This window comes from Mastomys coucha, unplaced genomic scaffold, assembly GCF_008632895.1.
Source record: "Mastomys coucha isolate ucsf_1 unplaced genomic scaffold, UCSF_Mcou_1 pScaffold15, whole genome shotgun sequence".
Classification (NCBI taxonomy): Eukaryota; Metazoa; Chordata; class Mammalia; order Rodentia; family Muridae; genus Mastomys; species Mastomys coucha.
The window spans coordinates 159,830,537-159,840,009 of NW_022196897.1; the positions used below are offsets into that span (position 1 = coordinate 159,830,537).

General features: G+C 49.6%; 1 pseudogene; it reads right to left on the reverse strand.

The window, feature by feature from the left end:
• Positions 1-2,117: 2,117 nt before the first annotated feature.
• Positions 2,118-4,683, reverse strand: LOC116091840 (annotated as a pseudogene).
• Positions 4,684-9,473: the final 4,790 nt, after the last annotated feature.

Genomic DNA, 9,473 nt, shown 5'->3' on the forward strand with positions numbered 1-9,473 from the left:
CTTAGGGAAAGAGGAACCTAGCACATCTGGTCAGTTTCAGGAGCTTCCTGGGGCTTCTGGGTTGTCTGCTTCCTGAGTCTTAGGAGCTCCCCGGAAGTCCCCGAGGCTTTAGAAGTTGCCTAATGATAATTAGTTTTGGAGGAATTTGCCAGAACACATGACCGGGGTTATAATTTATACAACCCCCTCCCCCTACTTCTAAATAATCGCGACCTCATCCCATTGTCTGTTTCAGTCTGACGTTCCCCTTCCCCTCCACCTTTGGAGATGATACCTCAGCATTTATTCAAAGCTTCGATGTTGCTATAAACACCATCATGTGACTATATGAAATACTGGGGACAAGTGACAAATGAAAGTCACATGCTCAGAAACAGGCATGAGGCTGGATCTCTTGCAGGACCGGTGGAGGGAAGTTCAGGGAAAGCTCCCACAAATGCATTCCTGCCTGAGACTCTACCCATCAACTGAACATGAGCACCCCCAGAACCACATAAATGGGATGGGCGGAACACCTGTGATCCCAGCAGCCCGGGATTTAAAGGAAGGAAGATCAGGAGTTCCAGGCATAACAAAAAGGTAAAATAAACAATAAACAAATGCATAAATACCTCTAGGAAGAAAAGGGATCCTTCAACTCAGCCTGAAAATGAACTCGTGTGACTTCCACTTTCATGCCTGAGAGAGTGAGAACACCTGCTACTTGTGGAGAGGGTGATGGGGGTGGGTTAGCCTGTGCTGCTGGATACAGCAGGATTGGGTTGAAGAGACTAAGGTAACACGATCCTGTTCTGACTCCATTTTGAGTCTGCTTTCTCAGCCTTCCAACCCTTAATAACCACATCCGCCTTGGCAAAGCTTTGGAGACTGTCTGCGACCCTAACCATTGTCCAGATGTATTAACCAAAATAATTAATGTTTGTGCAAGCTAAAACATAAAGCTAAAATAACTAGAGGAAGTGTAAATCAAAAATAATTGTCGTGTTGTGTCTGGAAAATCCTGCTAAGCTCTGCAAAAAGACAGATGTTACAAGGTTACCGCAGCCCCAAACACTGATGTAACCTCCCTCGAACACTGATGTAATTGTGGTTTTTATGAGTTTTGTCTTAAAAAAAAAAACTGTGCCCCTGAGCTTAATCAACAAGAGGCATTTTGGATTCATTCACCTATCTTGGTCAAGCCATTATTAAAGGATTCTTAAACTCTTAATTAGCTTAATTAGCATGGGTGTCAGTAACTAACTGATTTCAGGGCCTGGGATATAGAGCTGATAAATTTGAATGGCCAAAGAGTGAAGCACTTTAAAATGAGTCAACATGAAGCAGACACAGCTGGCCACACAGAGCTTGAGGTCAGCTCTTTGGTAGAGCCAGCTGGACATGGGTCAGGGACTGAGGGATGGAGGCTGGGGGACTCGGCTCACTTCCTTCTGCCTGGGCATCTGTAACTGAGGGCCATCTGGTGCCATTCAGGAAAGTGGCTGATACTGTTTCAAATACATACTCCCAACCCAGTGGTGGAAACAGGGGCCTAAGCTGGGTTTGTGCCCTCCTTGATGCCTGAGAAGTCCAAGCTGGGTGAGTCTTGTGTGCTATTTGGGGACATATGCCCCAGGACCCTGCTTTGATTTCATTTAGCAAATGATGGCTCCTAACCAGTGTGGTCGATTCCTATCCATCCAGCACCATCCTCTGGACCCAATCTATGTCTGTCTTCTTGGTCCAGTGAGGGAGACCAAGCATGGATAAAGGAGCCAGACACATCAATTGAAGGGGCAGCGAGATACCTCAGTGGGGAAGGGCACTTACTGCCATACCTGAGTTCAGTCTCTGGGACCCACACAGTGGAAGGAGAGGGTCAAGCCCACAGGTTGTCTTCTGACCCCCACATTGGTGCCCTGACATTCACGTGCCCCACTCACCAACACTAAGGAAATGGATGTGATAATTTTTTTAATGTCTCCACCACTCATGACTTCTGAGACAGTGCTGGGGAATCAGTGGCCTGATCAGCATCATCACGCTGATCAACAGGGGAGAGAGGGAGGAGGGAGGAGGAGGCAGGGAGGATTCAGGGTAGGGGGAGTATGACTGCCCTGCCCAAGTCCAGGACTTCTTCAGAGCCCAGTCTGCAGTGCAGGAGCAGAGGGTCCTGGGAGGCACAAGAGGGTCCTGAGAGGCACAAGCAGGGAAGATTTTTCTCCACGCTGGGATTGATGGGGTTTAGACCTGGAAGACCTAATCCAATGCACACTGTGGAAATGTTGCACAGCCTGGTGGGAAGTGGGTGGGGCCGAAGGACTCTAGATGTGGGATCTGAATTAACTGGGCAAGAAGGAGCCACAGTTGGGTCTGGCTGGAGCTGAGAGGATGGCCTCGGGCACTCTTCCACATCCCCAGCCAGTGGCGGATGTGTGCTTCACAACGGCTCAGCCGTCTGGCTCTGGTACAGAGGAAGCTCTGAGCGACAGGAGGAGACCCCCCCCAAGAGAGCAGAAGGGTACAGGTCAAAAGGTAGGTGTTGGCTGTCTGTGCAACTCTAGGTTCTAGGGTCATAATAGACCTGTGCCAGAGTGGGAAATAGCCAGAGAGAAAGGAGTCAGTCATGCTGCCCTGTGAGACATATGGACGACACCATAATCAGGATCCTACGCCTGGTTGTCTAGCCAGCACAATGATAGCTCTCAGTGTGGACCACCATGACTACCGTGATACAGGAGGGGTGTGAGCGGAGTAATGAGCCAAGGGTTCATGGGGACAGGAAGGCCAGGACGCAACATGAAACCTGGCCTGGAGGCACCAGACATCTCTGTGCCAACCTGGGGACTATGAAGGCTGGCTAGTTCCCAGCTGGCTAGACTATACCCTGTCTTTGGAGAGCAAAGCTAGGTGAACAGTGAGTAGTGACTAAGTCTTGAGCACTGTGAAGTTACTTTACCAGAAACGACAAAGTACGGGCACAGATGGAGACCATTCCATCTTTACCCAGGCCTCCGACCACGCCATGGTCAGGGAGGGAGTGCAGATACTATTCTATCATGTATGTATGTGTGTATGCATGTATGTATGTAAGTATATATGAATCATCTATCTATCTATCTATCTATCTATCTATCTAGATATCTATCTACCACCTATCTCTAACTAGCTAGTATGTATGTATCCATCAATCATTTATCTATCATCTATTTATCTATCATTTATTATCTATTTATCTATAATCTATCATCTTCCTATCATCTATCACCTATCTATCATCTATTTATCTATTATCTATCTATCTACCTATCTATCTATCTCTTTTTTTCCCCCCAGACAGGGTTTTTCTCTATGTAGCTCTGACTATTCTGGAATTGGATGTATAGACCAGGCTGGCCTTGAACTCAGAGATCCAAGTGCCTCTGCCTCCTGAGTGCTTGGATCCAAGGTGTGTGCTGCCCTGCCTGCTGGGAGTGAGGCTGGCTACTGATGATTGCTGTGTGCACTTACTCACCTCACCACTGAACAAAATACCTGACGAAAGCAGCTTAAGGCAGGAAGGATTCCTTTTGGCTCAGTTTGAAGTACAGTCCATGGCCAGAGGTCTCAGTAGCAGGATCATCAGGTGGCAGTCACATGTATGTGCAGCTAGGAACAGAGAGAGAGAGAGAGAAAGAGAGAGAGAGAGAGAGAGACAGAGACAGAGACAGAGACAGAGAGACAGAGACAGAGAGACAGAGACAGAGAGACAGACAGAGACAGAGACAGAGAGTCAGAGAGAGAAGTGCTCATGCTCAGCTCTTTGTTCCCCTCTGTATGAAGCCTAAGACCCTAGTGAAAAGGTGCTGCCCACATTTAGAATGGGTCTTCCCATTTCTTTTTTTCTTTCTTTTTTTTTTTTCACTTTTCCAACTTTTTATTTAGAAAACCAAATCCAGGTTCTGGTGCCCCCCCCCGGAGTCCCTCCCCCACCCCAGCCATAATTTAAATAACTTAGAGACAGAGTGGGAGGAGACAGAACAGAAGGGAGGGACGGAGAGAGAAGAGCCCTACTACAGTGTCTCAGTGCTCACTTCTTGTCCAACGTTTTCCTGGCTGCCAGCTTCTTATCTCGCTCACCTGCATTTTTCTTGGCCATGGGACCCTCAGCTCCTCCTAGGACTCCTGGGGTCATAAGGTCAACAGAGGAGACTGAAGCCCCACTGGCCAGGTCCCGGGTAGCCTCAGCCCTCCCGCTGCTGGTGCTACATGCTCGCCCATGGATTTCTGTGAGCAGACGGGCCCAGGCAGCATACTCTTCATAGTTCTCCAAAAGCAGGCGGCCTGCCTCCTCATTGAGTGCAGACTCTGGGTTAGGGTGGATCAGCAGGCACTTGATGGTCAGCAGCACATGTCCTATGCCCAACTCAGCCATCCAGTCCCTCTTGAGCACATTGACACAGATCTCACCATTAGGGCCCACATTTGGGTGGAAGTCAGGAAGTAGCCCTTGGGTGGGGAGGCAGGGAAGTCCTTCCCCAGTAGGAGCTTCATTTGGAACAGACCTCCAGCATAGGGAGTCCCTTCAGGGCCCTCCATGGTGACCTGCAAGTCTGTGAGGTCCTCCTCATTGGGGAAGACTTTAATGCCGTCAGGTGGGTCTGCCCTCAGTGTTGTCCTTGTACTAATGATGTGGGGAGGCAGATTCGCTAGATTGGAGTTCATGACTTCAGCCGGCCGGGGGCGGGTCCCCCTAGCCCCATCCTGCACTCCTCGGACAGCCAGGCGGGGAGGGGGGGGCAACTACTGGCCGCTGTAGCCCTAGCGAGGCCCCCAAGGCCCTGCTCCATTCCCCACTAACTCTGCCGCCTGCTACAAAAAACCGCTCTCAACATTACATCAGCTCCTCCATACTCAGGTCTTCCCATTTCAATTAACCCAATCTAAATAACTCCTCTTAGGCAAGTGCAGAGTCTTCCGCGATTCTGGATCCTGGAGTGCTGACAATACTAACATCACACTCTGCTTCTGGAAGGAAGGAGTGGATGCATGGTTCCTTATTCCACCTCTCCACAGATGCTGTATGGCTCTGTGTCTCTGTGAAACGGACCTGCAGCACTGCCTCTGTTTCCTCTGACATGTGATGCAGATTTCCCCGGCAGCTCCTGCATGTACAGGTGAGGGTTAAACAGATTGGAACACCTCAGAACAGCCTCTGACATATGCTGTGTGCTTACTTAAATGCCAGCCTCTATTATTAATACCAATATTAATGCACCTAGTCAAAAGCACTAGCAGGTGGTACCAACACCTACCACATGAAAGCCGGCGTCTGCCTGTGCTCCTGGAGGGGCGGCTCGCTACCTCTCAGGAGGCTCAGAGTCAGAGGCTGAGGCACGGCAGCTTTGCTCTGAGGTCCTGGCTCCCCACCGTAAGCAACTCCACAGGTGACACAGCTGACCAAGCCTGACCCAGCACAGAGAGCCAAAATTCCTGCCACATGGCCTCTGCACTCGAACCTCATGAGGAGGGCAAGCTGCATAGGTCTCATCTGGCTTTATCTTAGTGACTGTAGCTCAGTGACTCAGCTATAGTCACCCAGCCTAGGGGCAGTGAACACAGGGTAGGGGCCTGGGCTCCAATGACTCCAGGCAGCTGCTGCACCCTGAGGGTCTGGCAAGTCCCTGGCAGCTATTTCTGACTCCCAAGCGCTTCCCCTTTGATCACAGCTTCTTCTGGACATGGAGACAGAACACGGATGACGCCGAGACCACCTTTCCTTTTATCTGAGGCTGGGAACAGCCACTTCTCCCAATGACCGTGGACTCAGAGGTCAGAGCAGCCTAAGAAGCAGGCCACGGATTGGAATGTTTCTCTGGTAGCCATGGCCTGGAGCTTAGGGGCAGCTCAACAGATGTTTCAGACAGCTGCAGTTGCTTCTAACACACCAGAGGCCCCAGCCAGGAGGACCAGTGAAGAATGGTTCTGCTCCTGCCATTGATCGGTACCTGAATAAGACATCAAAGCCCTCTGACTTTAACCACAAAAGACTGGCAGGTCTCTTTCTGCAACCAAACTCCCTTGGGACCAGCCATGCTAGTGGCTATACCACTGGGCAGATTCTCAAATCCGAGAGATGAATGAAAATTCTATCGTCAGCCCCTCCTCCCATACTGTCCCCTGTGCCCTGGGGCTCCACCCTCACCCCACTATGGTAGTCTTCCGGAAAGACAAGCTGCCCTGCAGCTTGAGGTCAGTCACTAATGGCATCATGATCTCTCTAACTTCACCTTTTTCAGAGCATCGTACAGTTAAAATCGTACACAGAGCTTTTCCAGGCTGGGTTTCTCAAGTTCTTTTTTCTTTTTTTTTTAAACATAAAGTTTTTTTTCCTTTTTTTAATTTTTTTAAACATAAAGTTTTTTAAAGGGGAAACTTTGTGTCACTATTACAGGTGGGATCTCAGATTTCCTTGCCACAACTATGAGGAAGTCCCAAGGATATCAGCAAGAATGGAGAATTCTCGATTCAGCAAAAGTCATGACAAAAACTAGCAAAGATGCCCAAATCGACTTTCTCAGGATTCTGGAAATCCAGCACAGGTTTGCAGAATTCCAGGGAGAGCGCGGTTGTGGGAGAGCCTGGTAGCATTTTAACTGGATGTATTTCCATATCTTTCTCATCAGTGTGGGTTTCTTTGAAAGCCTATAGCCTAGAGTCAGCAGGCCGGCCTCTCCCTGAGGGGACGGAGCCTCATCACCAGGAAACTGCCATTTCTCTGTCCCTGAGTGACTCTGCTTGCAAGGTTACCTTCATTTGACCCAGTGTGGAAGTCTAAGGGTTTTGTTGTTGTTGTTGTTGTTTTAAACAGTAAGAAGTTATGAATTCATCCGCTGGATTCCCATGAACCTCAGCTGGAGCAAACCATGAGCTAACCAAAAAGCCTAAGAGAAAACCCAGGAGGGGAAGCTTCGTGAAGCAGGCCAAGAGCAGCCACAAGCTGTCCATGGGGGCACTTCAGGTTCCAGCAGGTTCCTGACAGCTGTGTGCTGACAGAGGGGACATGCTCAGAAGAGATCCAAGAAGGCCCTGGCCTCTCACTCCCTCCTCTCCCCAAGACTGTAAATGGCAGGAAGTGGCAACCGAGAGTGGCAGAGCCAACCACGGCCTGGTAAAGTATTGAAGGTGCATTTAACATAGGCAGACTCCCTGTGTCTGCGGGGTTGGGGTGGGGCAGTTCCAGGTGTTTAAGCTTCAGTGCCCCATCATCAGCTCATAAGCAGCAGCATCACAGGATCCAATGAGAAAAGCAAACCACAAGATGCCAATAGACTCAAGGGTAAGAAATGCTGCGGGATTCCCTTAACACACAAGGTAACTCCTGGAGGCTGCAGAAATGGCTCAGTGTGCAGAGAGCTGGCTGCGCTTGCAGGGGATGTGGGTTGGTCCCCATGGTGGCTCCCAACCTTTGGCATCTACATGGTGGCTCCCAATCCTTGGAACACAGCTCCAAGGGACCTGATACCTTCTGCCTCCACAGGCTTCTGTGCACCCATGGTGTACATAAGCAAATGCGGTACACACACATGCACATAAAAAAAAAATCACAGATGACTCTTAAAGGAAAAAAAAAAGACAACACCTGGCAAAATTGACATGTTTTCATGATCATTACATGGAGCAAACAGGAGTGAAGTGGAACCAGTTGCGTGACACAGCAAGCTCCCCCGTAACATCCACACCCTCTCTCGGTAAGCTCAGCTAGCTATAGCTAAAGTAGAACCTGCCTACACTGGTCAGAGGTACCTGTGAAATTCTCTCAGCTGAAATCCTATTGAATGATGGCAGACAGTTGGTCCCCTCTCTCAGCAGGTACAAAGCACTGTCGAGTTGCTTTTCCTATTATACTGGTCAGTCTAAGCCCTGGGCGGGGTCACTTGTTGAGTACCAGGGCTGTTCTGCAGAGACTACCACTTGGAATCACAGAACAGTCTGAGCCGGGGAATGGGCATCCTTAATTCTACAGCCCGAGACGGTGGGGGACTCATCAAGAGTACCCGTGGGGTCTGGAGAGATGGCTCAGTGATTGAGAGTGCAAGTCACTCTTGTAGAGGACCTGGGTTCAAGTCTCAGCACCCACATGGCAGCTTCCAACTCCAGTTCTTGGGGATCTAACAGCCTCTTCTGGCCTCTGTGGGCACCACACATACACATGGTACATTTACATATGTGCAGGCAACCACTAATTGGCATAACTAATTCATAAATCTTTTATTAAATGGAGTGCTTGCTGGTCAGAGACCCACAGACAAAGGCAGACTGGTGACCCCCTCTCTCTGCCTAAGCCTAGTGTTGGATGCTCATCATCGGTGACGTCACTGGCGTGCAGAGACTCCTCACCATGTCCTCAGAGGCTGGACTGGTTTCTCAGTCAGTCATATCTTCAACACTGTGTTGTGGTTTCACTGAAGTAAATTCCAACTCAAAAGCTAGGGTCACTGCACTCTTGTTCTGAAAACGAACAAGTAAATTCAGACTTCAAAGTTTCTATGTGAAAACCAGCTGGGTTTGGGGAGACACTTCAACCTGGAAAGTACTCATCATGAAGCATGAGGATCTGAGTTTGATCCCAAACACCTACACAAGAGCTGGGCAAGGTACCAGTGCACCCCTCTACTCCCGGGACTGGAAAGGTAGAGACAGGAGGGTCTGCGGGGCCCACTGGCCAGCCAGTCTAGTTGACTAGAGAGTTCTGGGTTCAATGAGAGATCTTGACTCAAAAAAATAAGGTGGGGAGTGCCTGAGAAATGGCACCCAAGGTTGACCTTCAGGAAAGATCCACCAAGAGACAGGGCTAGAGGCTGGGCCCAAGGGAGAAGGGCCCCAAAATCTGAGAAATGGAAGCAGGAAGGGTTCTGGTAGGCAGAACTCAGAGCTACATTGTGGCCACCAGGAAACAGCTGTGAGGGAATTTGGCTGTGTGCATGTACAGGCATACATGTATGTACACTCATGTGCACACAGTGTGCATACACACAAGAACGTGTAGCTAGATGGGAGCTGACAGGCAAATCCCCAAGACGAGAAGAGCTCAGTGCCTTCTGCCAAGGAATGCTTAGGGAATCCAGCTAGATACATTTACTACCTACATTGTATCAAAGAGGAGACTGAAGAACTGAGAGTAAAATAACCGTCCAGAGAAGGCTAGCAAATGGTAAAGTGGAGACCTGGGCCCAGAGCTCACACACTGCCTTGTCCAGTAAGTGAAGATGTAGGCCCAGAGCTCACACACTGCCTTGTCCAGTAGCCTCACAGGTTGCTGAACAGCCAAAACCATCCAGACGGCCACCGGCTCCCTCAGAGACAGACTTGTTCATGTCCCCTTTCTCTGCAGCCTGGAAGAGTCTGCGCCGTCACAGAGAGCCATTTTTTTCTTCCATTTGGATCTGTTTTTTCAGACAGCCTGAGATTCTAGAAGGATGAGCCTGGAACTATTGATCAGCATCTCCGGCCTG